This window comes from Heterocephalus glaber, unplaced genomic scaffold (genome assembly GCF_053883595.1).
Source record: "Heterocephalus glaber isolate CG9 unplaced genomic scaffold, H.glaber_assembly_v1.0 deba00001543, whole genome shotgun sequence".
NCBI lineage: Eukaryota > Metazoa > Chordata > Mammalia > Rodentia > Bathyergidae > Heterocephalus > Heterocephalus glaber.
The window spans coordinates 5634580-5658396 of NW_028258336.1; positions in this window are offsets into that span (position 1 = coordinate 5634580).

The window sequence follows — 23817 nt, forward strand, 5'->3', positions numbered from 1 at the left end:
TTGACAAGAATTCAGGAAGCTCTTCCTCAGAGTGGCAATTGGATTCTTATATTTACCTCAAATAGCTATTAATCATTGTTCAGATTTAGATTCTTCTTTAAACTCTTGGCTGTCAATAATCTCATAGCTGAAATGTGGCTCGGTGGTAGACTGCTTGCTTACTATGCATGCAGCCCTGGGTTCAATGATCAGCACAAGAAAAAGAAAAAAAGGGAATCTTGTGGATTTTATTCCAAATATGAATTGAACTGGAGAACGTCATATATTTGTTCTTGCCTAGTATATACCCAACTATATCAGTTAGTGCTCACTAGAGAAGCAGATTTAATATAAGATATATAAATATATAAGGGTTTTCAGGGTAGGCTTACAATGGTTGCCTGTTGAGTCAGGTGTGGAAGAATGGAAAAGAGCTGTCATCACGCTAGAGATCTGAAGGATCCAATCAAAATTTGAAGGCCTGGAGTTCACTGTAGAGTCTTGTGCAACTCCATATCAGGAGTGAACCTTCCTTCTTTTCTCATTTTATTCCAATCAGGATATAAGCCTATCAATTGGTTCTACTCACACCCTGGGTGAGTCTTCCATCTTCAGTAAATCCATTCAATCACAAGCAGGACTATGCTAGGGCTAGATAACAGTTATCAGCAACTGTACATTACCCTATGTGGGATGAAGAATGGAGGACTGGATTTCAAGGTTTTGGGGTATCACTGCATCTTAGTATAGTAAGAATATCCTTTCCTCCTCATTTTGGTTGAGGAAAACTAGTGGAATCCCGATTTGGGCATATGATGGTAAATTCACAGGAAAATAGCACTTATATACATGTAGCACATTCATTGCTTAAGGTGAGTTCCACAGTAATCCAACAACTTTAGCAGGGTTATTGCTATTATCTTCATTTGTTAATTGCAAAACTGATATTTATAGGATTTAAGTGTCCCAATGACTTGGACATTTAGTTGCTAATAAGTAGCAGAGTTGACAGAAGAATGTAAATCTGTGGAATTCTGTCTGGACTGATCCTGCTTTCCTGTGGCTTCCACACAGTGCTTTAGATAAGACCCTGGAGTTAGTGATGGTTTTTTGCCCATAACTACAAAGTTCTTTAAACCTCTTCTAAGGAGTTACTGTTTCACCACCGGGAGAAAATATCTGATATGCCCTACTTAAAGGAGGAGAGGTTTATTTTGGCTTGTGTTTTCAATTCATCGTCAACTAGCTCCAAGGCACAAATGGCATGGCAGAAGGGATACAGAGGAAAGCTGCTCACATTATGGTGGGCATGAAGCAGAAAGAAGGAAAGAGCCAGGGAGGAAGATACATCCTTCCAGGTCACCCTCTCCATGACTCGCTTCCAACCAGACCCAACCTCCTCACAGCAAGTCAGCTATAGTGCCCACATGGTCCAATCATCATCCAACAGCCCCATCTTTGAACACACGAGGCTTTCAGGGGACACTGCAGATCCAAAAGATAATGGCAAGGATCTTATGAGGCTTTGCAATCCCACTCAATCAATACAATACATATACCCAGACTTAACAGCCAGAGTGGAGGGGTAGCTGAGGGCAGGGGACTGCACAAGGGCCAGCCAAGGAGTTCAGAGCCAAGTATAGCATGGAGGTCCTTACCTTGCAAGGGTCTTGAGAATGCACTATGATATTCAGGATTATAGGGCATTGGGAGCCTGCCATGGTGGAGTGAAGGAGCCAAGGGAGCAATAGAAAGTGCCGCTACAGGACACTGCTTTGTTCTTTTTTATCTCTGACCCTGGAAAAAAAATGAAGCAGTTTGGGAAATGGAGGAGGGACAAGAATGAAAGCCTGGATTTCTTTTTTTGTCATTTGTGTTCTAGACATGAGAAGTTAGATTGTGCCAGGGGAGGGAGGAGCATTATTAGGAGAGGAGATTCAAATGGGGAATTATAGTGCAATAAATTTTGAAAAATTGAAAACAAAATCATTGAACTATCTAACAGTGGTGGCAAAAACAATGAAAACTGGCCTAAATACCACTAAGGGATGGGTGAAAAATCCCACAGGTCGTGTTTAAAGAGATTAATGAGAGAAAAATGATGCTACTTCTTATTCCAACATAAAATTCAGCAAACTCAATAAACGGGCTGCACTTGTTTAAAAAAAAAATACAACATGTAAGCAAACACATAAATAAAAACACCAAGCATTGTCTAAGTGAAATAGAACTGAAATCTCCTAGTTCTGCTTTTCCTCTTCCTCAGTCTCTAGAAAGCTGTGCTTAAAATGTTTGTATGCTTTTTCTATTCTTTCCAGCTTAAAAAAATGCATTTCACACACACATACACAACTATGTATATATATCATCTGTACTAAATGGGTACACACTTTTTTCTTGTCATTATTCTCAGAACAATACATAGCATAATATCTTCTTACACAGCAGTTACATTTTGTTAGTTATAAGTAATGTAGAGATGATTTAAAGCATATGAGAAGATGTATGTAGGTTATATGAAAATACTATGGCATTTTAAATAAGAGACTTAAACATTCTCAGATTTTGGTATCTGCAGTGTGTCTAGGTGCTAACCCTCCATTGATATAGAAGGATGAATGTATATGCACAAAACCACACAACACACACACACACACTTGTTCTAAAGCTGCTTTGTTTACTTTTTTAAAATATCCTATAAATATCTTTCAATATATTGTAGGCCCTTCACATTACAAAATATAAGAATCTATCTCTTTGAGGACATGCCATTGTGTATGTGTACCATGATTTACTTAACTAATTTACTATTGATGATAATTAATTTTCCATTGTTAGCAATAATAAATAGTTTATTAAATGCCTTTTTTGTGGCACTGGAGATTGAACCCTGGGCCTTCGCACTGAGCTACATCCCCAATCTTTTTATTTTGAGATAAGTTCTTTCTAAATTTCTACATTTCCCAGGCTGGACTTGAATTTGTGATCTTCCTGCCTTAGGCTCTCAAAGTACTTGCATTACAGATGTGTAACCACCATGCCAAGTTTAAATGATTTCTTTAGAAAAAATTCTTAGAAGTTGATTTGTGTCTAAAGTGTAGACAATGATGCTATAGTATATATTCCCACATTGCTTTTCCTAAACTTTGTATCTATGTACTGTCACACTAGCAATAATCAGAGTGGCTCTTTTCCTCCACTATTATCACAAAGTCTGTCAGATACTTAAGTCTTTCACAAAATGACACCTATTTTTTTGTTTTCTGGTAATAACAATTAGAAATAAAGCAGTACTAGTCAGGCACAGTGGTGCATGCCTGTAATTCTAGCCTCTTGGGAGGCTGAGGCAAGAGGATTGAGAGTTCAAGGCCAACCTGGACAGCTTAGTGAGACCAGTCTCAAAAACAAAAAAAAGAGAACGTTTTGGGGATACAGCTTAGAGGTAGAGAGCCCCTCAGTTCCATTCCCAGTACCACACCCCCCCATTAAATTAATAATAACAACAAAAAAGAAATAAAAGAATACTATAGTTTACAATGGAATCTTCCTTCTTCTTTGCAAACACTTCACATTTTAAACCTGAGAATTAACGGGAGAAACAAATGAAATAATTCAAAAATACTGCCAATGTTGAAGTATATTTGAAGACTTCTAAAATTTGGTAGCTGGATTTTACATTGTTTTCTGCATGAATATAATTCTGTTTGACTGATTATATGGATCACTGTAGAATCCACCTCCACTGTTGACTGGTTACTGTCAGGGACATCTGTGAGAGTGGGTGGTTAGTACATTCTGCAAACCTGCAGAATTATGCTTCATAGCATTACTAGATTTATGCTTCACTTGATACTATTCCAATTCTCTGCTTCTCTTTTTCCCTACATTGACTCTCTAAACACTAAAAAAATTAATACAATAAGTCTAGAATAGCAAAACCATGCTCCTACACAAACTACTTTGAGCATCTAACTTATGAATTTGCACTCCATCTGCTTTGTATATATGGTAAAAATTCAGGTAACTTCTTTTCTTATTATGTTATATTACTCACAAATGGCATGTTTCTTTCTACACCACCAAGCACATATTCCACATATTCAAAGGAATGAAAACATGCATTCATTCCACTGAATGAAAGCACACAAGACCTGGGTTGCTGCTTCAAGAATGGCTCCCAGTGTAGCTATAAAAATAGTCAGGAGCTCTGCTTTGGAGTTAATTCAACTCTTTGTGCCTTTGAAAATCCATTTAGACAATAAAAATACAATTTTTATTAAATAAAATAGTATTCTATTAGAGGAGTTAAACTTTAATGAAAGTAATCCTTTCTTCTTAGGCCATGTATTTCCAAATACATGGGACATCTTGTCCACCTCTAGGAAATGTTAACAAATATGAAGAAGATGGGTTTTATTTATAGCTGAGGATGATTATCAGAGCAACATCTTAGGAAATATAGTATATGAGTACTTACCTATTTATTACCTTACAGTGCTTTAGTTTGAAGTGAAAATCTGCAAGTGAAGTTGCAAACCCCAGTGATCAGCCAGATGACCTGGCTTAGTGGTGTTCCATTTGTCCAACACAGCATGATAAACTGTATGTTTGTGTCCTCTCAAAATTTATCTGTTGAAATCCTAACAATATGATGGTTTCAGGAGACAGAGAATTTGGAAGGTAATTTAGGTCTCATAAGGATGAAGCCCTCATGAAGGGAATTAGTGCTATTATAAAAAGAGACCCCAGAACCCTCTCCCCCTTTCAAACATGTAAGGATACAATGAGAATCTGGCAATCTGCAAGCTGAGAAGAGACGCCAACCATCCTGGCACCCTGATTTGAATTTCCAGAATGGTAAAAAATAAATTTGTATTGTACAGACTCTATATGTCACCCAGAAAATGGCACTTTATTATAGTATCCTGAATACACTAATACACAGGTTTTTAAAAAATATGCTAATTGGTAATGAGTATGTTAAAATAAAGATCTGATGTTTCTTGTGGGAACTGGAAAATCTTTCACTGTTACAATGGTTTTCCTACACAGTAATAGTTCAGAGTGGAGTAGCACTGCTCTTTCTAAGCAGAATAAGGATTTGTTGTCACTTATATCACCTTCTTGCTTTTTGTAGACTTTGGATTCACACCTCTGGTAAGTTCTGGGAAGGCAGAATATATCTTTTCTTTTTGGGGGAGGACAGGAAATGAGGGAATTCTTATAGTTTAATTTATTTTAATTCGTTATCTTTGGTTTCACATTCCCATTGAGTAAATGATTCTCTGCCTCAACAGTTCTTTTTAAATACCTTGGTGAAGGTACTTTTCACAAAAGATTGTTACTATTTTTTTCCAAGTCTGCCTTCTTCCATAGACCTTGTGGGAGAGAAACTGTATCCTGACTGCTGTTGTAATGTCTCACTGGATGTTACTGCAAGACAATCCAGAGGGAGCTGCTTTCTGAATGAATGAGTGTACACATGGTCCTTTGTTCAGGAGGACAAGGGTTTCTTAACTAAGGGTAGCAGAGGTGACTTAGGCTTGATTTTTCTCAACTTTTTGCATAGTTTGCATCATACAGAGCTTGGAGTCAGTGCCATTGGAAGCCTGAGCTCTGTATTAGAGTGAAAATTTTTCTATGGTGAAGCTTTATTTTTCTCTGAATACTAGAAATAATGATTCTCATTTGACCATCCTGTTAAAATTAAACAAAACCCAACAGAAGCTCATTATTCCAACCAAGTTTTTAATCATGACCTGACAAAGGAAACTGAAGTCATCCAAAATAATAATTTTGATCCTCCCTTTGGAAGAATAACGTGTTCAAATTTTCTCTCATTGTAATTTCAGTTCTGTTTTTAGTTGGTACTTTATAAAAGAATGGTGAAATCTCTCTAATCTCACCTTTGTCAAGAATGTAAGTATAAAACTATTCCAATGTTTTGGAAAAGTATGTAAATAGAAAACAATTCCAATGTTTTGGAAAAGTTTTGATATATTTCTTAAGTTGGAATCATAACAGCTAGAAGATGCCATAGCCATTTATCAAAGGATAAATATCTTAGCTACTGCAATCAAAAGGAAGCTATTGAATAAATGGTATCTGGAGGGTGGTTATTCTGATTGGAATTGTTGCATAAGAAAAGCAAAAGTAAATCTCTGTATGGAGAATGCAAAGCTGATTTAATTCAATCTTATTAAGGAGAAGTCCATTGTGAATGAACTTTTAATAATTTTATCATATACTAGAAGTTACTTTTAGATTGTTTCTCACACAAAGGCTATAATATTTCCATCACTTTGATATTTTAAAAGAAATTAAATTTATATTGTGAAATTACATATATTTAATTCTATTTTGCATGTGCTCACATTATAAAATTAGAAAAGGCTTATTGCTATTTTGGGAAAATCAGAGATTAGATTAAAACATTTTTATTAATGAGAGAAGGTTAATACAAGTTCTGGCTCTTAGAAATTTTGAGAGGTTTAATTGAAGATTAGCATTCATTACAAGAATATTGAAGTCCTAATAAAACAACTGGAGAGTAGCATTGTATGTCTATAACTTGTTAACTACAAATCTCTAAAATCATATTTTATATAGTATATTGAGTGTTGAAAAGACTGCCTTCTTGCTATGATAATTATATAAAAGTACGTCAACTAGATATTATTTTAGAATATTATTAAATACTGTAAAACAAAAATTTTAAACACAGGGTTTATTTAGTGTTCCTCAAGTACGGAAAACTATAATTTCCCTACAAATGTAATCGTTGACAAAAATTTGTCTCTGTTCTAGACATCTGAAATTTCTTTTCTGTTTTAGAATAGATGCATCCCAAGTCACACCTAAGATGCCGCTTTTGTGCTCTTTGGTATTTAGTGAAGAAGGGGTGTAAAGTAAGTTTACCTGACTCTCTCCTGGAAATAAACTCCCCAGCATTTTGATGGTGAGTTCCTGTGGAATTAAAGCACTCTGCATGTACACCAATTACTGAACCTGTGGAGTGGCAATTTTCTCCACACAAACATAATTTTATATTTCTTTAAAGATGATTTCAAAAATATCTAACAAAGAGAAAGCCTGCCAAGGTAATCTTCTTAGGCAAATTCTTATTCGATGTACAAGAGTAGATAGGAAAATACTACCAGCAGGTTATGTAAGGACTGCTGTGATGTTCTGCCCAGCATTGGACTTCTCCTCAAAGAACATCTGTCAAGGGCTAGTTGGTCTGTACTGAGGATATCAATAAGTTTACCTCATGGCTTTCAGGAGGTAATTGGCCATTGGAAAAAAGCAGCCCACCTAGTAGGAGAGGGCTAAGACTTCTGGCCTGTGGCTATCAGGCAGAACATAGGAAAAGATTTAAAAAGGCTTTCCTCAAAACCTTGGGTTCTCTTCTATTTCTGTTGTGCAACTCACTTCTAAAGCTGAAACTGGAAAGGACTTCTCATTTAGCTCAGATTTCAAGTGCAAGAGGCTGTCAAGAGGTGCAACTCAAGTCTGGATGGAGATTTTCTAAGAGCTGGTTGTGATAAAGAAGACAGTCATTTTGAAAGAAGTAAAAGCAGCAAATAAACATATGAAAAAATGTTCAACATCACTGGTCATTCGAGAGATGCAGATGAAAACAACTCTGAGATTCCACCTCACCCCAAAAACAATGGCTGCTATCAAGAAATCAACTAATAACAAATGCTGGCAGGGTTGTGGGGAGAAAGGAACCCTTCTGCATTGTTGGTGGGAGTGCAGGCTGGTGCAACTGCTATGGAAATCAATATGGAAATACCTCAAACAACCAGGATTAGAAGTGCCAGTTTACCAGCTATTCCTCTGCTGAGTATCTTCCCAAAATAATTAAAAGAATCATACCACAGCTATATATGTGCACCCATATGTATAGTGGGACAGTTTGTAATAGCTAAAGCTTGGAAACAGCCCAACTGCCCATCAACTGGAGAATGGATAAAGAATATATATATATATATATATATATATATATATTTTATAAAATAGAGTACTACTCAGCCATAAAGAATGAGAAACTATTTTTTCATGTATTTATTTGCTATTTCTACTTCCTTGTCTGAGAAATGTCTGTTCATTTCAGATGCCCATTTTTGGATTGGGTCTTTAAATTTGGGAGGTCTGATCTTTTTAAGTTCTTTATAGATTCGAGATAGTAGACCTTTGTCTGAGGAAGAGCAGCTGAAGATTTTTTCCCACATTGTGGGTTGTCTCTTCACACTGCTGGTGGTTTCTCTTGCTCTGCAGAAGCCTTTTAATAAGGAGAGATCCCACTTGTTGATTGTTTGTGCTAGTTCATGGGCAACTGAGGTTTTGTTCATAAAATCTTTTCCTACACCAATGTCTTCAAGGGTTCTACCTAACCTCTGTTCCAACTGGTTCAGAGTTTCTATTTTAATATTTAGATCTTTAATCCATTTTGATTTTAATTGAGTGCATGGTGAGAGATACAGGTCTCGTTTTAATCTTTGGCAAGTTGAAGCCCAATTTTTCCAGCACTATTTATTAAAGAGGCTACCTCTCCTCCAGTGAGGATGTTTGGCTCCTTTATCGAAGATGAGATGGCTGAGTGTGTCTGGTGTTGTTTCTGCATCTTCTAATCTGTTCCACTGGTCCTCAGGTCTGTTTTTTTGCCAGTGTCATGCTGTTTTTATCACAGTAGCTTTGTAGTAGAGTTGCAGGTTGGGGATTGTGATACCCCCTGCCATGTCTCTGTTACCTAGAATTGCTTTTGCTATTCTGGGTCTCTTCTTGTTCCAAATGAATTTTTGGATTGTTTTCTCGAGGTCCATGAAGTATGCTGCTGAGATCTCAATTGGAATTGCATTAAATTTATATAGCAATTTTGGAAGTATGGTCATTTTCACTATATTAATCCTTCCTACCCAGGAGCAGGGGATGTCTGTCCATTTTTTGATATCTTCTTCAATCTCTCTTTTCAGAGTGCCATAGTTTTCAGAGAAGAGGTCTTTGATTTTTTTCGTTAGGTTGATTCCTAGGTATTTCAGTTTTTTGGATGCTATTGTAAAAGGAATTGTTTGCCCTATTTCTCTCTCAGTGAGTGTGTCATTGGTGTAGAGGAAAGCTATTGATTTTTGTGTGTTGACCTTGTAACCAGCTACTTGACTGAATTTGGTTATTAAGTCTAGAAGACTTTTGGTGGAGTTCTTGGGGTCTTCTATATAGAGTATCATGTCATCTGCAAATAATGACAATTTGACTTCTTCATTTCCTATCTTTATTCCTTTTATTTCTTTCTCTTGTCTAATTGCCATGGCTAATTTTCCAGAACTATATTGAACAAGAGTGGTGAAGTGGACATCCTTGTCTTGTTCCTAATTTTAGTGTGAAAGATTTCAGTTTTTAACCCTTTAGTATGACATTGGCTGTTGGTTTTTCATAGATGGCTTCTATCAGTTTGAGGTAGAGACCATCTATTCCAATTTTTTGTAGGGTTTTTATCATAAATGCATGTTGGATTTTGTCAAATGCTTTTTCTGCATCTATGGAGATAATCATATGGTTTTTGTCCTTGGCTCTATTGATATAGTGTATTACACTGATTGATTTTCATATATTGAACCATCCCTGCATCCCTGGGATGAATCCCACTTGATCAGGGTGTATGATCTTCTTGATGATCTTCTGCATTCTGTTTGCCAGTATCTTATTAAGGATTTTTGAATCTATGTTCATGAGTGAGATTGGCCTATCATTCTCCTTTTCAGTTGGGTCTTTCTCTGCTTTGGGGATCAAGGTGATGCTTGCTTCCAGGAATGAATTTGGGAGTATTGCTTCCCTTTCAATTTCATTGAAGAGTTTAAACAGTAGTGGCAGCAGTTCCTCTCTAAATGTCTTATGGAATTCAGTAGTGAAGCCATCAGGGCCCGGGCTTTTCTTAGTTGATAAGTTTTTAATTACATTTTCAATTTCATTGGTTGATATTGAGTTGTTCAGAATTTTTAGGTCTTCTTTGTTCAACTTTGATAATTCATATGTACTTAGGAAACTGTCCATTTCTTCTGTGTTGTCCATCTTATTGGCGTATAGGTTCTGGAAGTAGGTATTGATGATCCTCTGGATTTCTGCTGGGTCTGTTGTAATTTCACCCTTTTCACTCCTAATTGCATGGATTTGGGGCCTTTTCTTTGCTTTTTCTGACAAGGTTGGCTAAGGTTTTGTCCCTGAGGCCCAGACCAGGCTCTGAGACCACGAAGGAGGAAGGAAACAATTTTAAATCATTAAAAAAAACAATGCAGATGGAACAGAATTTTATCAACCTTTAGTATGGTTATTCTCTCTAGAGACCCTGAGCCAATTTTCAAATTGATGCATACAAGGGCTCACAATTTGGCTTTTTCGGGTCCCTCCCAGCTTTAGGTTATGAAAACTTCACACAAAAAAATGGTCAACAAAACTAGAAAACTTTTTTTTCCCTCTTGCTGGCCGTGGTGGACTAGATAGATGGACCTCAGCAACTCCCCGGCCCAGCCTCAGACTGTGGTCTTTTTACTTGTTCTATCTAATGAGAACTTACACTAGCTTGTTTACAAGATGACGACTGTCCAAGGGCAGCCTTGGGCACCTGCTATGTCCCTCCTCTTCCCAGCTACCCTGCTCTGACCTTGGTTTTTCATTCTACATTTTTCTTTTCCCTTCAGAGCACTCACAGGGGTCACCATCAAGGCCAGTGGCTTTCTGGTTCAGTCCTTTTTGTGGCTAAGGGCCCAGAGAACAGCGAGATGGGCATTCATCCCTCCTTCCCCACCAAGTGCTCGCACACACTTGCATGTGCACTCACAGATAGGGCTGCCCTCTGCTGTGACCTGCCAGCCCTAGGCAGGGTCAGGCAGGACTTACCTCTCCACAGATGAGAAAGGTGTTGGTCTTGGGGGCAATGAAGTGAAGCCAGGTTACCACCCTCCAGCGGTTATTTTTCCCAGCCCCTTCTTCCTTCACCAAATATAGGACTTGGAGTGGCTTTGGCCAGGGTGGGGGTTGTCTGTCCAAAAAAATGTTCAACATCATTGGTCATTCGAGAGATGCAAATGAAAACAATGTTGAGATTCCACTTCACTCTAGAAAGAATGGCTGCTATCATGAAATCCACCAATAACAAATGCTGGTGGAGCTGTGAGGAAAGAGGAACCCTGCTCCACTGCTGGTGGGAGTGTAGACTGGTGCAACTACTGTGGAAATCAGTATGGAGATACCTCAAAGAACTAGGACTGGAAGTCCCATTTGACCCCGCTATTCCACTGCTGGTTATCTTCCCCAAAGAATTAAAAGAATCATACCACAGTGATATATGTGACCCATGTTCATAGCAGCACAGTTTGTAATAGCTAAAACTTGGAAACAGCCCAAATACCCATCAACTGGAGACTGGATAAAGAAAATGTGGTTTTTTAATAAAATGGAGTACTATTCAGCCATAAAAAATGAGAAATTAGAGACATTTATAGCTAAGTGGATGCACATTGAGGTGACACTCTTAAGTGTAATAAATAGGACACACATGTATAAATATCGAATAGTTTCTCTGGTGTGAGAAACTGAAAGTGTAAATAAGGACTAAATGTATAATAGGTAATGTGAAAGAGGAAGAAAAGGGGCAAAGGGGAAGTAAGTGGGAGGGCTAGGGGAAAGGATAGAAGGGAATAGGATTAATATGAGAAAATGGAAAAATAGGAACAAAATCTTTGTAAATAGGGAGGAATGGAGGGGTTGAAGGGAGGGCTGGGCAAGGGTGAAAAATAAGAACCAAGAGAGACTATGTAAAGGTGCAAATTTCCAATGATGAATGTCATTATATTGTATACCTAAAATGTACCAATGATTAGAATGAATAATCGATAATGCAACATAGGAAGAAAAGGTCTAAAGGGGTAGGGGGAGTGGGAGGGGTGGGGGAAAAGAAAGAAGGGAAAGGAAAAATGCTGAGAAATGGAAAAAATGGAAATGAAGTCTTTGTAAATAGGGAAGGGTGGAGGGCTTGAAGGGAGGGGTAGGAATTGGGAAAAAATAAGAACCAAGATGCATTATGTAAAGGTACAATTCCCAATGAGAAATGTAATTGTGTTGTATACCTACAATGTACCAATAAAAGAATTTAATAAAAAAAAAAAGAATGAGAAACTAGAGACATTTAGAGCTAAGTGGATGCACATTGAGGCCATTCTCCTAAGTAAAATAAATAGGGCACACATATGTGAATACCAAATAGTTTCTTTAGTGTGAAAAACTAAAAGTGTACATAAGGATCAAAATGTATAATTGGTATTGTGAAACAGGAAGAAAAGTTCTAAAGGAGTAGTGGAAGTGGGGAGGGGGTAGGAGAAAGGAAGGAAGGGAAAAGAAAAAAATTTGAGAAAAGGAAAAAAGTGGAAACAAAGTCTTTGTAAATAGGGAAGGGTGGAGGGGGTGAAGGGAGAGCAGGGGTATGGGGAAAAAATAAGAACCAAGATACATCATGTAAATGTACAAGATCCCAATGATGAATGCAACTGTATTGAATACCTAAAATGTACCAATAAACTTAATGGAAAAAAAGATAGAAGATAGTCATTTTGCAGGCTCAAAGCACTTGCCACTTGCCCCACATATCCCTTTATGAAACTGAACTTACATAGGAATTGACTTCACAAAGTCTGTTGCTCCTGAATTGTAGACTTGCATTTCTCTGGCATGGAAAGGGTGTGTTCCATCCATAGAAATCCAACTTCTTCTTCAACTCACCCAGCCCACTCCCAAAATATCAATATTAAAGTGAGATCTCAAATTTATTCCATAGTATTAGGCTTCCAGTGATAAATTGAAGTAGTTATAAGAAATGTTGTGTATATTTAATTTAAATATTTTTGTTTGCTATCAAAATTATATTTTAGCAATTTGATTCTAAAACATTAACCAAATAGTACTATAAATTACTGAAAGGTGATGCTTTCTAAATCCTTAATTTTTATTCTTTAAAATTTTTTCAGTATCACTACTCAGTTCCTAACATCACTACAATACTAGGATATCAAAATATCTTTTTAATGATTCTCATTTTCAAATTCATCTCTCTTTCTAACTTCAAACCATAATGCACTGCTGTCAGGTTGATTTTTCCTAAAAAATTAGGTACTTGCATGCTAAAAATCCTTCAGTAGTACCCCATGTTAATCAGTAAAATAAAAAAATTAGATACTTATGAAAAGATAAAATTTGATACTGCCGTTTTCCTGTTTAACAGCCTTTGTTGGCTTCCCATTTCCCTTAGCAAAAAGTCTAACTGCCTTAAAAAAATTGTTCGTTTGGTCGCTTGGTTTACTGGCTGGTCCTGGACTACCACAATAACTATGAATCTCCATTTTTCTCACTACATCCAGCTGCCCTGTCTGTTGTATTACGATCTTCTCCACAATTAGACATGATTAATGCAAGATCCTAAGGAAACATACAGAAGACAGAGTGAGTTTGTGACTTGTATTACACTCAAAGACAGGGACCTGGTTAAAAGAACTATTTGTAACCTGATCGATTGATTCTCTCTGTCTTGACTCCACCAACCGCTGTAGTCAAATGTCATGTTGCCCTTTTAAGTTTGTTTTATTTACTTATTTTTTTATTAGCGCATGTTTGCAGCACATGATATTTATTTTTCTTGTGTGGAGTTGGTACATGTACATTACATATTTTACCTTGACAACTTGCCTTCTCTCTGGTCTGTCCATATCCACTCCTACCTTACTAATGGTTTTTTTCTGTTTTTTTTCCTTTGTCCTGCTGGATCCTGCCATGGAGGCTTGGGCCTTGCTCCCTACTCTGTCTCAAATGCTGCTTCTTCTTCATGTCTTCTATCATTATCATTCTTTACATTGCAATTCAGTTGTGCCCTCCTCAAAAAAATCCCTCACTCAGCCTATATTAAATGCCCTTACTTCCTCTTATAGCTCTATGTGCATCTTCTTCATGGTATCCTTCACAGCAACAGTTCTACTTTTATTTTTCTAAATATTTGGTCAATATCGGCCTCCCCCATGATTCTGTAAACTCCATTAGATCAAGCATAGAGATTTTTAAAAAATCTCTATTTCTAGTGTCCAATGTGGTGCTTGGACAACAATAAGCATGGTCAGTAAATATTTTTAGAATGAATTTTGAATGATAGATTAAAGTCATGCCTTAAGCTTATTTTAAAGGAATACATTTTGATTGAGATTTGCAATTTTTTTCCCATAATATACCTTCGAATATTCTACTTTGTTAATGCTAGTCTTCTCCAGAATATTAGTTTCTTTTTTTTCTTGTATCATAACTAAGCCAGGTTCTTTTATGTCCTACTATCTCAGGTTTTCTGGAGGCAAATATCTTTCTTTTTTGTTTAATTGTTTTTTTTTTCTTCAAGTTCCAAGCTACCAAACATTTATATGACAAGATTTTCCTAACAGTGTTCCTGAAAAAGTTAGAAGTAATAAAAATATGAGCACTGTTGAATAAATAGTGAAAAATAGGAGGGAAAACATGAACAAAAGCAAAATTTATATGCAGATGGATGTCTATATTCAAGATATTCTGTCATAAATAGGTTAATGAAGAAAGATGATTCAAATAATTCCTACTCACCTGGTGTTCTATTTTATTCTTTAATATTGAGGCTCTATAGTCTTCTATTAGGATTTCATTTTTAATAGCTTTTTAAAAAACTTTGATAACAATATTGAGATATGATTTTTAAATATAATTTGAAATAAAATTTGTCCACTTGCGCAATTCAGTGATTTTTGACATTTATAGAATTTTCCAATGATTTTTATAGTTTAATTGTATATTTTTGTTTTATTAATACATGCTTGTAGTTCATAATATTTATGTTCCTTTTGTATACATATACTTAGTACATCTTCATATTTTTCTCATTCCCTTTCCCTCCCCTTCCTCCCCTCCCTCCTCTCCCTCTCTCCATCTCTTGATCCCTTTCCCATTTGAGAAAGAACTATCTCCTTACTTCCTATTATCTTTCACGTTGCTCTTCATTTGTAACTTGGGTTTCTCAGGCAAGAAAACCATGAAATATTTAAGCTTACGTGTCTGATTTATTTAACTTAACATCATGGTCTCAAGGTATATTCATTTTCCTACAAATAACTCGTCTAATCTTTATGACAGAATAGTATTCCATTGTAAGTAAATAACACCTTTTCTTTACCCATTTATCTGTTAATGAACTAATAGGCTGCTTCCAAGATTTATCTGTTATGAGTTGTGCTGGTATAAACATGGGCATGCATGTATTACTGTAATATGATGTCTTTAACTCTTTTTGGAAGATCCCTAGAAGGGGAATACCTGGGTCAAATGGAATTTCTAATTTTACTTTTTTGAGGAATCTCCATTCTTATTTCCATGGTGGTTATGCTAGTTTAACTTCCCTCCAACAGTGTAGAAAGATTCCATAGTCCCCCACACCCTTGTCTGCACTTGTCATTATTTGATTTCTTCATGATGGCCATTGTTTCTGGGGTAAGATGAAATCTCAATGTTATTTCAATTTGTATTTCTCTAAGAGCCAGGAATGTTGAGCATTTCTTCATGTATTTATTGACCATTTATACTTCTTTTTCTGTGAAGTGTCTGTTCATTTCATTTGCCCATTATAGTCTTTTATTTATTTGATTCTGGATATTTAAATTATACTTTTATTTCAATGTAATACAAGTAGACACCAACAAAAGAAACATAAAAAAGCACTCTTCTTACTTCTCTGAAAAAATAAAACAAAATTTCATCACAAAATAATTAACAAATAATACACTGCATAGGACAACCTAAAAAGAATAGCCAGAGTGTTTATCTATGCATGCTATAGTCTTCAATTGGATTTTAGAGCTCAAATGTACCAGGGCTCTGTACCCTTCCCCGGGAATTTTTCCCTGTCTGGAATACTATACCCAGGCCCTTCCTCATCCCTCCTTTGCTCCACATTTTTCTGGTCCAGGTGAAAATAGCTCTTTCTCAGGATTCTTTTATCTAACAACCTTGCACTCCTCCTTATGAACAGTAATCCTTGTTCAACGTATATGTATTTGTTCCCTTTGGGTCCTTCAGTAACCTGGTGATGCAATCATGTCTAATTTTTTGTATTTTCACTCATAAGTGTGATGCCTGATACATAAGAACTGCTTAATTAATATTTATTGAATGGATAAATGAATCACCTTACCATCTGAATACAACTTATATCTCACACTTCCTCTGATACATATTTCAAATTCCATCAGTGTGACATTCTATTTTCCTAAAATAGCACTATATATACATTTTATTTTGTTTTTATTGCTGTTGTTCTTCCATCCTCCATCTGTCATGGCCCATCCAACACAAATATCTTCTTTCCTATACTTTTGTATTTCTTTAGGCAGAAATTATCCTTCTTGCCTCTCTTCTCTCAAAGTAGTCAGTCACATCTTTAAAACAGTCACACATTGTGCTACAAACAATAACGAAAGGCTCATTTATCTCCAACTTGACTGTAAACTCTTTAAAGACAGAAGTCATTTCATCTCCCTTCTGTCTGTCTAGCCTTCTATCTCCACAATTCCCAACATATTACCTTACATATAATACTTATATATTGAAGCAATATTGTTACCAAAATTGAATAATGGTTACTCTTGATTGACTAATCAATGGTTTTCTTGATTATATTGTTTAGTTAGTTTGTTTAATCTAGGTGTTCAGGCCTCTTGGTGCATAATAGACTATTTTATTATAGAATCTTAGAAGGGAATTTGGTTTTTAAACAATGTTTTTGTCACCTGACATTAGGAGCTTCTTTAGATTTAGTGGATTAAGAATCTTTAAGTAAGTAGAACTAGTCCTAATCCCAGTCATGAGTCTGTGAAATGGTAGACTTGGAATAGAACCACTTTTTCTTGTTTATAGAGAAAGCACTGAATGAAAATGTTGCTCCTAAAGCCAGAATGTTTGGATGTTCTACAAAAAATACTAGAATTAAACTGGGCACCATAAGTGAATTGAAAAGTCAGCATGGTTCCAAGTCTCTTCAGTTTCCAGCTAGCATGGAACAAAGAATATTTGAGAATGCCCAGTGTGATTAGGAATTTTAAGGGCTGAGAAAAACTTCTGTTAAAAACATTTTAGAGAAATCTTTGGCTTAAAATCACAAGGAATTTCTTCAGAAATTCCATCTATGTATATGGATTTATAGAGTCATAAATAAAATCTCTCTCTCTTTTTCTGCTTCCCTCCGTCCCTCATGCTCTCTCTTACTTTTTCCTTCCCTCCCCTTTCCTCTCTTCTTCCCTTCCTTCCTTTTTTTCCTTTTTCTTTATCTCAAATTCAGTTAACTCTAAATTTCATAAAACTAGAAAGTTTCATAAATAGCATATACTCAGGGTTTAAGAATTGTGTTAGAGGATTTGCGCTGTTATGACAAGTACAACAGACTGAGTAATTTATAAAGGACAGAAATGTATTTCTCACAGTTCTGAAGGCTAGAAATTCCCATGGAAGTAGGCCTAGAAGGTAAAACTAGGAGTTAATAGTTGGTTATTTTTCTCTCTGTGCATTGCAGGTGTCCAAATGTAGGCTTCTGTCCTGTGGTGCATTTCTCTGGATTCTTCAGATTTTCTACCGTGCTCTAGCATGGCATAATTTATGATTCAGACTTGGCAACCTTTCATGGCTTCCTTTCCTCGATGGAAAATAAACACTTATTGGCCTTGTAAATTTGGGAAGTATAGTATTTTCCTAATATATCTGTCACATAATACTCCCACTACACATTACTAGAACCACTTTCTTATCTTTTATCTTTTTCTGGTATGAATCAGTGTCTTCATCTGTGTTTTGTTGCTGAAACCACATAGCTGAGTGTAGATCATTGATTTTTTTTTAAAAAAGAAGTTTAGTTGTCTCACAATTGTGAAGACTTGGAAGTTCAGGAGTGTGGGACTGATAACTGTTTGGCATCGGGTGAGGGCCTGCCTGTTGCATCATAACATGGTGGAGGCACCATATGGCGATACAGAGCAAGATTGACAGCTCAGTCTCTCTTCTTTTTCTTATAAAGCCACTAATGCCCTCTTGAACCCTACCCTGATAACTATGTAATCCTAATAACCACTTAAAGGTTCCAACTACAAAAAACTATTAACATATGAATTTGAGAGTTAAATTTCCAATACATGAACTTTCAAACCATACTAGTCAAGAACTGTCCTCAATCCAAGTATGTAACAAGCTTTCTAAAAGGTTCCCATGAAGCACCAGTTATTGAAGAAGAGGGAAAATTCCTCAACAATTTTCTCACTGCCCAGTCCTTCACGAAACTCTCTTTAGCTATTACTTTTTGGGGCGGATGATGGACTAAGAATTTCAAAGTCACTTTCAAATAAACAATATAATTTTTTAAAATATTGCTTTAATGTATAAAAGATGTTATTTTTTAATTTTTAAAAAGTTTTAATTTTCTGGTACTGGATATGGAACTTCAAACTGAGGTACATCCCCAGGCTTTTAAAATTTTTTTCTTTTGAGATAGGGTCTCAAAGACTGGGCCAGAACTTGGAATCTTCCTGTCTCAGCCACTGAGATTGCTGGGATTACAAGTGTGTGCTACCATAACTTACTAGAAAGTATTTCTTTGAAAATAGCTTATGGATAAATACGTTTTATAGGACCATCAATATAATAAAAGGAAATTTAGAGTCAATCATTAAGTATTTTAAATTTTTCTTTATTTCTGTTTTTGGTGTGTGTTGTACAGGGTTTGAACCCATGGTCTCATATATGCTAGGCAAGTGCTCTACTTCAGAGCCACACCTGTTCATTATTTCAAATGATTTCAATGTTCATGTTCCAAATAAAAAGTGTATTGATTTGGATAAAAAATTATATGGTCACTCTATTTAAAGAACATGTGCACTTGTAAAAAATCAAGTTGATCAATTGTCCCTTTGACAAATTTTTAAAAATTGGCTTTCTTTACTTTCTTTTTTTATTAATCAATTAATAACATTCAAAACTAATTTGATATAGGTCTAAACAGTGCTTCATTCATCTCAATCCTTGTGATGGTTACTTTTGATTGTCAATTTATTGTATTGAGATATAATTAGGAAATTATTAAAGCACACTTCTGGATATCTCTGTGTAGGTATTTCTTGAGATATTTGGGAACATACTGATCAGGGAAACCTCCCCTTTCTGAGTAGCTCCATCCAATAGGGAAGGGGGCCAGGGTGGAACAAAAGGAGAAGGAGAAAACCCCTAGGAAATGCTCTTTTGCTCCCTTTCTGTGCTTATTGGCTGCCATTAAGTGAAAACATTTACTGTGTTATTCTGGTTCACCATGATCTTCTGCCTCACTACAGGCCCAGAAATAATGGAAACATTCCACCATAGATTGAAACCTCTGAAACGATGAGCCAAAATAAATCTTTACTTCTTTAATTTTTTCCCCTCAGGTATTTTGTCATGGTGCTATAACCCTAACAAAATACTCTAGTAATTTTTGTAAAGTTTATATTTTTCTAGATTTGGGATGCTTTGGAAACATCCAATATCCTCCCCTGAGTGGCTTGGATCACAGCATAGATTTCTGTTGTTTTAATTCTAGAATGTACATAGTGTCTATGGTACCATGATGAATGTGCCATGATGAATATATCCTCCCTTTTTCCCCTCAGATAATTCATAATAAGGGCTTTTAAATGTCATGTATATTTGAATTGACTTTTTCAAAATTTTAAAAAATTTATTCTGGTTTTCCTTATATTCATTTTATGTCTTAATGGAGATATTGCAGATAATACTTCAGTTATAATTAAATTTGAATATTTGAATTGTTCTACTAATTGGAAACACAGAGAAAAGAAACTGGTTAAAACCTTTCCAAATTAGTAAGATTTCTACAAATGCTAGATCTGGGTAATTTTATTTTTTAAATTGTACAACACAATTTTTATTCTAAAAGGATCTCTTTAAATATTAGTAAACTTCCCACACACCTTATTTACCTTTTCATTGCTGGGACAAAATATCTGACATGAACAAGTTAAAGAAGGAAAATTTGATTTTAGTGCACAGTTTTTAGAGGTTTTAGTCCATAGTGGGCTAGCTCCAAGACAGGCTAGCTTTGCAGAGGGGCATGGCAGAGGAGAAACAGTCCAAAGCAGAGTAGGCAGGAGGCAGGAAGGAGCAGCCTGCTTTCCTGCTTTCCCTTTAGATTCCATCCTGTCTACCAGCCTATTGGTTAGTACCATACATACCCAGGGTGGAGCTTCCCTTTTCAATAATCCCATCTTCCACAACTATGCTAAGCCAATCAATGGAGTAATCCAGTTATGGTGCATCTATACATAATCCAGTATCACACATTCATGTTCCAGCCACCTCCCAACACCCCCCACCATTTCAGTGCATGAGGCTTTGGAGGGACCTCTAGATATAAGCCATAAGATCACCTGAGGCATCAAATCATAATTCATAAATTTTAAAGTTATCCATCATTTAAAAATTTTGTTTTATAAAAGTGAAGTATATTTGTAATTATCACAGAGAATTATTCAAATAACTTGAAAGACAATTTTGTTAAGACCAGAAATGCATGGCAAGGGAAATTTTGATGTTCTTCTGTTGAACAAAATGATTTTCTCCTATTATAATGTAAATGGGCTATCTCTATCTCAACCAATAAAATTTAGTTTTAGATAGAGTATTGAATTTCTACTTTACATTCATATATTTTGTTGTAATGCAGTTAATTGTAAATAGCAAGTGGCCTTTCTTTCCATTCCATGCACTATGAAAGTTGCTTTGTTTTTAAGGTTAAACATCTTGCTAAATTATGTTTTTCATAATGAATGTACTTTGATGAAATTATACTGTTGTCTAACAGACCAGTGGAAGGTAGGTTAATGTCCTTTTATTTCTAGTGTATGTAATACTGGTAAAGAAATTGTTAAATAGTAAGGAAGTGAATAATTATTTTCATTCTTTTACCTCTTTCTTAATAGTAAATCCATATATATATGTTAGTTGTAGAATTATTCTATTTCTAAAGTATTTTTATTTTTCATTTCTAGTTATAGGTTTAGTTCAAAGTTTCTATATTGATTATTTCATATACTCTAGCCTGAACCTACTTAAAATATGGTAACCATGGAGATATATTTTCTCTGTACCTCTTCCATCCTTTTACTTTTTGTTATTTATTTTTTATTAAATGCAGTAAAACAAATGTATTCCTTTGAATTTTGCTGCTGAGAATACCAGAATTTCTTGGGTTTTATATATTTTAATTTGCCTTTTGGAACAGTAAGATGGTAATTTTCTTTCCCCTTTATTCAATTATGGTTGGGATGTGGTGGTACTAATGGAAGGTCCTTTACATGATTCATAAAATATTCTGTGTCTTTTCTGAGGGCAGACACTTACAATTTTAGAATGGAAGGAAATAGGAGTATGATATTTGGAAAACATGAAGAAGTGAGGTGGAGAGGATTGGACACTATAGGAGTGAGGAAGGAAGACAGAGCCCTTTGCTGTGGCCAACAATTCCCAGGCCTTGTCTGCTTCAAATGTCAGTCCTGGTTCACAGACTAGTCCTGAAATCAGCCCAGAGAACTCATTGTGAGAGAGAAGGCTGCCCTGCAGGTATTTCCAGATCTTGTCATCTGAAAGATTTACTCTGCCTTGAGCTACAATGAAATTGTTCATAAATTGTTCATAATAATTCATTTCCATTACTTTATTTTAAAACATTCTAGGACTTTGAGACAACAATGTTCTTACAACATAATCTGGATATTTTTCTCTGTGAAATTCTGTGTCACTGTGTTTCAAAACTTGGTGCTTATGTTGACCAGTATTTTTTAAAAAATCACTATTAAGCCCAGGTTATGTGCATGGTTACAGCATAAAATGTTTGTTACACACCTAGAACTGTGCTAAGTGCTAAATGATCACAGGATTTGTTACACAAATATTATTATCAGCACTCAGTTGGATGAGAAAATGCAATTTCAAAAGGAGCAGTATCATTCCCAGGCTCACATAACTAGGCAGTAATGCTTTAAGGATTGGAATTCACATCCTTCTACCTTCTCAGTTCATATTCTTTCCACTGCCTCATCATGTCTTGCATAATATTATCCTGAGCAGGTGACATATACATAATATTATTTACATAATATTATTCCTGAGCAGTAGGAAAAAGAATATGGCTCCTTCCCTTGGAGAGTATAAGATTTCTTTCTCTTAGAAAGAAAAATATATCTGTAAAATAATTAGAGGTAAATTTGTTAACTTGAATATTATACCTGTATCACACTAGTACATGCTCTTCTACTTTAAGGTCTGATCTATGTTCTAGAAGTCTTGTTATATGTAAGCAAAAATTCTAAACAGACAGATATAACTCTTATTTTAAATCTTCTATGGATTATATTTTTCAAAATGCCATTAAATGCAGACTGTAATATTGATTATGCCCAAAGCAGTCTGTGAAGAGTTAACCTCACAATTCACTTGTTTATAGAAGTCAGTCTGGCTGAAGCCTACATGCCGAGGTCAGAGTAACTCACACCCAAATTCTGTTCCCACACTAAAATCTTCAGACTAGAAGGATAATGTTCCAATTACAATCATATATTTTGTCTATTCTGTTCCTAATTTGAGAATGCTTTGTCTTGTTCTTTCTGAGCCTTGTTTGCATTAATTTCCATAGAAATCACATATCATCTTTACCCCAATTAATTGTCAATACAAATCAGTGCCTGTGACTGTCCAGTGCCTTTGTTGGTTGCACCTGCATTGGTCATCCTGGCACTCCACTTTCTCTCTCTTAGTTCTGTCTCTTAGTGTATTCTTTTTCTCAGGCCTGCATCACACACTTGGCAGGTGAGTACTGGAACCTGACTACAGGGGTCTTTGGCAATTAAATATTCTGAATCACATTTACACTATTCTGGATGAATCCTAAACTCTATCTCCTGTTTTTATTTTTTCTAACCTATGGATAATTGATGGACTTAGACATCATGCTGGATGTATCAGGTTAAGTAAAATAATGTATTAGGTGGTGAATCCCTTGTACTTCAAGCCCTAAGAAATCCAGGGAATCACAAAGTGAATTTATCTTATTTATTCCTTGGTATAACTCAGTCTTTCTTTCTCTCTCTCTTTTTCTTTCTTTCTTTCTTTCTTTCTTTCTTTCTTTCTTTTTTCTTTCTTTCTTTCTTTCTTTCTCTCTCTCTTTCTCTCTCTCTCTCTCTCTCCCTCCCTCCCTCCCTCCCTCTCTCTCTCTCTTTCTTTCTTTCCCTTTTCTTTTTCTTTTTTCTTTTTTTCTTTCTTTTGTTTTTTTGGTACCAGGCATCAAACTCAGGACCTTGAGCTGTAAGGTAGGCAGCAGAACCACTGAGTTAAATCTCCGGCTCTCAATCTTTCTTGATTTCTAAGATATAGTGCTCTTAAGAACCTCTCTTCATTGTCCAAAATCTCTTAACCTCATTTATCTTTTACTTATATGATATGAGCCTGCTTTTTCATGTCTCTATCAATCCATGTTCTTCAGACACAGAAATCCTCTGTGGGCATCATCTCTGTCTCTCCCGGGGTGGATATCATCTTTGTAATTTTTTAAGTGCTTTTACTTATGCTGTAGAGTCTGTTACTTCTTTAACCTTCTATGACCCTGTCTTGACCTCCTCAATCCTAAATTCTAGTAGGCTATTAGTATTACTTTTGGCTTTCATGGTATTTGAATCAGTTAAAATTCTGAATAGAAAGTTT